A 5,895-nucleotide genomic window follows, 5' to 3' on the forward strand; every position below is an offset into this window, starting at 1 on the left:
GAAGACAAAGGAAGCATTGGAAGTCATAGAAGGATAGGCTGATGAAGCATGAAAGGAAAGAAACACCATGATTTGCCAACTAAAAGCAAAGGATGAAGAAATCTTCATATTAAAATCTAACATCAAGCTTCTCAAGGCTGAAACATGTAAAGCTACAAGGATCAAGGAAGAAATGGAGAGCAATCAAGCAAAGAATGAAGAAATATTCAAAATGAAGTCAGATATCATCTCCCTTAAAACAGAAGCAGATGAAGCTACTCGTATCAAGGAAGAAATTAAGAAACAACTTGCTAAGAAGAGTAATGAGCGTGAAAGATTGGAAGAAGAGATTGTCTTCCTCAAAACAAAGGTTGAAGGGACGAACAAAATCTTGAAGAACTCTCAGGCCTTGGATGACATGCTTATCTATCACATATGTCCATTTGATAAATCAGGTCTCGTGTATGCAGGTGAATCCTCAAGCAAGAATGAAAATACTTTAAACAAAAGGGATGTGAAGAAGCCAGAAAGAAATGGTGATGCTCCCAGTTCCAACAAAGGCAAGGAGAAAAATCAAGGCTACAATAGAAGAAACCCTGCTCCAAGAAGAAATCCTGCTCCAAAAAGGAATGTAGATGATGTCAAAAATGCGAGAGGCAATGGTTATCATCAAAGTTTCTCAAGGCAGAAAGGCTTCAGAAGTACAACAAGGAAATCTCCATCTCCCAAGTACCAAAGTTCGTTTTTTGGTTATTGTTATTCTTGTAGAAACATTGATCACATGGCGAAAGACTGTAAAGCATATCATAAAGATAGATGTTATGGTCCCCAACCATCTCATAGAGATAGATATTATAGTCCCCAACAATGTCCAAGAAACAATTTTGCAGGAAGAAATCATGAATTCTTATTCAAGAACAATGTAGAATGCTTCATGTGTCATAACATTGGTCATATGACACGTGACTATAACTTAACTTGGGCTCTTACACAAGTTAGAACCATGCAAAAGAAGAAAGTTACACAAGTATGGAGAAGAAAGCAAATACAACCCAAAATTCCCTTGAGCTCTCCAGCCAAAAGCATATGTCAATGGCCTGAATTTTGACAATCTGAGCATTTGATGGGAAGACTCCGCCAAAAGAGATGATGCATAAAGTTAGGGGGAGCCTGTGATTCTTGATCATTATTGTAGAAGCTATTAGTGAAAAGGGTCCTGATGAAATCCTTGGTGATCTATATTAACAATCATTCTTTGATGAAGATCATTTCTCGAGAGTACTCCATTGAAGAACAAGATCCTATAACCATTCTTTGGGCTGGTGTTAAATATTCTTCCCACTTAATCTCTAAGTAGTATTTCGAACAACAGAGAATGTCATCTAACACTAAAGAAATAGGGCAAACAACTATGGTGTTGTTATCACAGAAGTTTATGTCTTGACTCAGGGACTTAATGTGAGAACAGATAAATTCTGGACACTAATGGAGGCAATCTTCAAACAAACAGGTACATCTAGAATGGAGTATTGAAATAAGAGCAGCTGGCAGCATATAACAAAACTGAAGCTATAGAAATTTTGAATAATTTAACACATATTCACAGAGATTATCTTGATCATACAATTATAAGCGAAACATGTATAATACATAATCTCCTCTACGTTGATCATCAATTTACAGAAGCAGAAACATTCACAGGCACACATAGAAGCATCAATCCAACTCATTAACACAATATGTATCCCGGGGAAAGCATCTCGCTAAAAACCCCACACTATCTGTATATTAATGATTGAGAACATGTAACATTACAAAGTACAATTCTTATCACAAGCAATCCAGTACCAGCTCCACCTGTTACACACAATACAGCTCAGATCTGATCTCCAAATCTATTCCACTGCTTGCCTGCCTCTCCAGCTCAATAATTGCTCAAGAACTTATGAGAATGGCTTACCAAACTCGTATTTGACCTGCAAATAATCACTCACACTCTGTTGGACGTGAGAAAAGGCTACAATTCTTGATATTGGCCAATTCATTGGCATACTCAATCCCTCTTATTATGCAAATCATCATGCACAGCTATAGTCACAACTGATAGCAATCTGATCCTCTAACACCTGTCCCTGCTGAACTCAACATGCACTGACATGCAACTGAGTTAACTGATGTATTCTATAGTTGTATTATGAGTTAATAACTTGTGAATTAATTAATAACTAATTCACCCAACTCATCTCTATTCTATTGATCAGTTAGACTAAATACAACTAGTTTAACAAGGCTAAACTGAACACAACTCCATCAACTGCACCTCCAGTCCACTAAACTCAACTCTCTTGAGTTCTAACTGAAGTCCTGCATGCAAATATTAGTCATCCCATAGGTAACCACGTATTTCCTTCTGGGATTTGCATGTACCACATCCGTAGCTCATCCTGAAGTGCTCCAAGAGAATAAGAACAAGTTTATAGTCCAAATATTATTATGAGACAATAATATTTGACTTTTCTATTTTTGAAAGCCAGTCTAAAAATAGACTTTGATCACTCACACTGTGATCACTCACACTGTGGTCACCCACACTGTGGTCACCCACACTGTGATCACTCATACTATGATCACCCACACTGTGATCATCCACACTATGATCATCCACAATGTGATCAAAAATAGAACTTGCGCTAGAATTTGCCTGCGGGCCCACTTAGTGAAGGCGACTCCTTTCCACTAAGCTCCATCATCTTGTTGTATTCTCAACAAGCATTTCTTGTTGCACACTTTTCAACAGAAGCATTGCATGAAGATGCAAATCAACAATTGTATTTAAAAGACAGTCATAGACTGGATATCTGAATCTGCTAGGGAAATAACATGCAGAGATGTGTACAAGAACACAAGGACAAGATGGCTCATAGAAAGGAGAGTGTGGTGCAGTCAAATATAACTTATGCTAAGACTGGTCACTGAGAAAATATAGCAACAGTAAGGGACAACCTCTCACCTTTTCATCCAAATGTAGTGAAGTTGAATACTAGATGGCAGTCACTCAAGGAGAAGCATAGTGACATAAAGGAACTTAGATCTGAAGAAAGATAGCAAGAAAGACAATCTCAGTGGCAGTCTCTCTTGATTTGGACTATGAAGGTCTCTCAATTTTTCCTATGGAGACAACAATATGGATTGAAGCATAAAAGCCTGGACTTGGACACTTGGTGTATGGCCATTTGCAATCTGAATGAAAGCATTAAAGTAGAGCATCTTTAAGCATTGTTGAAGCCATGATAAAGCAGTTCTAAGACATGAAGATGGAATAATGTGCAAATTGATGCTAAAGCATCAATCCTTCTATCTTGAGTAAAAAGAAGAAGAACACTATGACAGGGGGAGTCACAGACCCATGAAGATCTACCATTCATGAAGAACAGAAGCAGTTTGATAGGAGAAGTCCCAGAGCACTCCTTTGCCACTGATGTCAGAGGGGGAGAGAAGAAGAATATTGCCATCAATAACAAAGGGGGAGATTGCTGACCTAGGTTGTCATTGATGTCAATATGGCAATATTCTAGATACTAAAGGATGACATGAAGCCAAGGGGAAGATGAGCATATCCATGAAGAAACAAGAGCAAGACCATCAGGATAGCCAAGCCATAAGCAAGAGGAGTTACCAAAGGAGGCATATCAAAGCATATTACAGAATATCAGAGCAAGAGAGGCATATCGGATAAGGCAGAAGCCATCAAGGCATCAAGGTATAAGAGGAGGTCTTTGAAAGACACTGCCAAGCCAGAGGAGCCACATTGGAGCAAGAGGAGCCATATCAAAGGAGCATTACATGTAATACGTGCCCAAGAAGAACCAAGAGGAGCTACAAGAGGAGCCATATATATATATGCCAAAACAGAGTTATCGGAGCTACAGGAGCAAACAGAGCAAGCAGAACAGAGCATATATATGTGTCATATATATGCCAAAGAAGAACAAAGCAAACAAAGGATGCAATCAGAGCCATCGGAGGAAGAAAACATGGCCATTACGGAGCATATCGAAGCGTAGACATATATATACATGCATTTAACAACTATCGGGAGCTATCAAAGGAGCAAAGGATGAGTTTAACACTATCGGAGGCCAAAACCCATACATATATGCATTTAACACTATCGGCGGCCAAAAACATAGTTATATAGCAAATACACTATCGAGGCGGAAGACTTAAGTATAGTGGAATACACTATCGAAGCGGAGAAGGTTATGTATATAGGCGCATATATACATATATATCAGCGACAGTGCTAATTGGTGGTTCGGCTATGCGCCATCACCCCAAACCCTTGATTGCGATACATATATGTGGACCCGACGACATATATGTCTGGATATATAAAAATATGTAGTCCGTGTAGTATTTCATATATATGGTTATGTATGCGGGCCTTATGGTTATAAAGGACCTGTTGCGCCTTATGAAACGTTGTATTATATATCGCGTCCGCCTATCGGACCTTGCAAAGCGCCGATTGCGATAAAGCATGTGGACCTGTTTAAACATTGTAACATGGCTTAATATAATATCGCGTCCAGTGGAGGATCGGTCGTTGGCCATTGGCGATGCCATGGTCTCGATGTATAAAGGACCCCCAGAAGTCTTGAGCGTCGATTGCGATTATACTGCAGACCCGATACAGTATAGATGCGGGTGTATTGATTCTTGAAGCCGCCCTTTATCTTTTTGCCTGTTTTTGCTCATATTTCTTGTGTATTTGTATATTTGGCTTGCGCGGGGTTTGGAGGCAGAAATACGTTAAGGAATGCTCCCGATAGTTCAGGAGGCCTGAATGATATTTCAGTAGGCTGAATCAAGCCAATGGTGATTGCAATAGGACGTGACATGTCTGTTACACTGTAAAGTCTCTGTGTATGCCTGCTATCATTAAAAAAAAAGGGAGCGTTGTTACAGTTTTTGGAATATGTGTTCTCTGTGAATGATTCGGTCCTCACCGTTGAATCAACGTGTCTCAGGAGTGCTGGTGAGCACGAAGAGACAGAGGAAACCACAGAGACTAAGGAGGAAGCCAAAGGGCCAACGAAGAGAGGAAACCGATAGATAGAGGCACGAGGAATGCATAAAAATAGGAAAAATAGAGAACATAAAAAGTTGAACATTGTTGATACAATTGGAGGAAACAGAGGCAGCAAGAGGCTCCAGCAGAACAGGAAATGGCCGAAGGACTAACAGGACAGGAGGCACTCAGAGGATGAACATCTCTGCTGATCGTATCACCCTATGAAAGACTTAAACCTATGATGAATTAAGTAGGTATATAATGGAGTGTGAAGATTAACTCTATGCTATAGTGAATAAAGTTTTGTCTAACATTGTTTGAAGGGAGAAGTAGCCAGCAGAGAAGTAATCTTGCTGAAGTATTCACTGTGACATTAGAACAGATGCTTGTAAAAAAATTTGTTCTTTATACAGAGCTTAGTGCAGCTAACAGTAGACTGACTAAAAGCTGTGTGAAGACATTATCAGAGAGCATGAAGGCTATTGGAGACTCTGGGTGGACGGTATGAAGAGTTGTAAAGACTCCTTCATAAGAAGATTGGTTGTCATTGATGCTGTAGCATGGAGACTACAGTGAAGCTGTAAACAGACAGAACTCAGTAGAGAAGAGTTCTGAGAGTAGAAAATTACTATCAAACATGTCTTGACAAGATTGGGTTGGAACCCTTGGTGTTGGTGCCTCAGAAGTGAGAAGGATTGAAGTCCTTGGGGCTGATGCCTCAGAAGTAGGAAGGATAGGAGTCCTTTAGGATTGGTGCCTCAGAAGTAGGAAGGATAGGTGTCCTTGGGATTGGTGTCTTAGGAAATGGAAGGATTGAAGTCCTTGGGAGTTGGTGCTCCTAA

The sequence above is a fragment of the Pinus tabuliformis genome, chromosome 4_1 (assembly GCF_031772625.1).
Source record: "Pinus tabuliformis cultivar Carrire ecotype Pingquan chromosome 4_1, CPIR1, whole genome shotgun sequence".
Taxonomy (NCBI): domain Eukaryota; kingdom Viridiplantae; phylum Streptophyta; class Pinopsida; order Pinales; family Pinaceae; genus Pinus; species Pinus tabuliformis.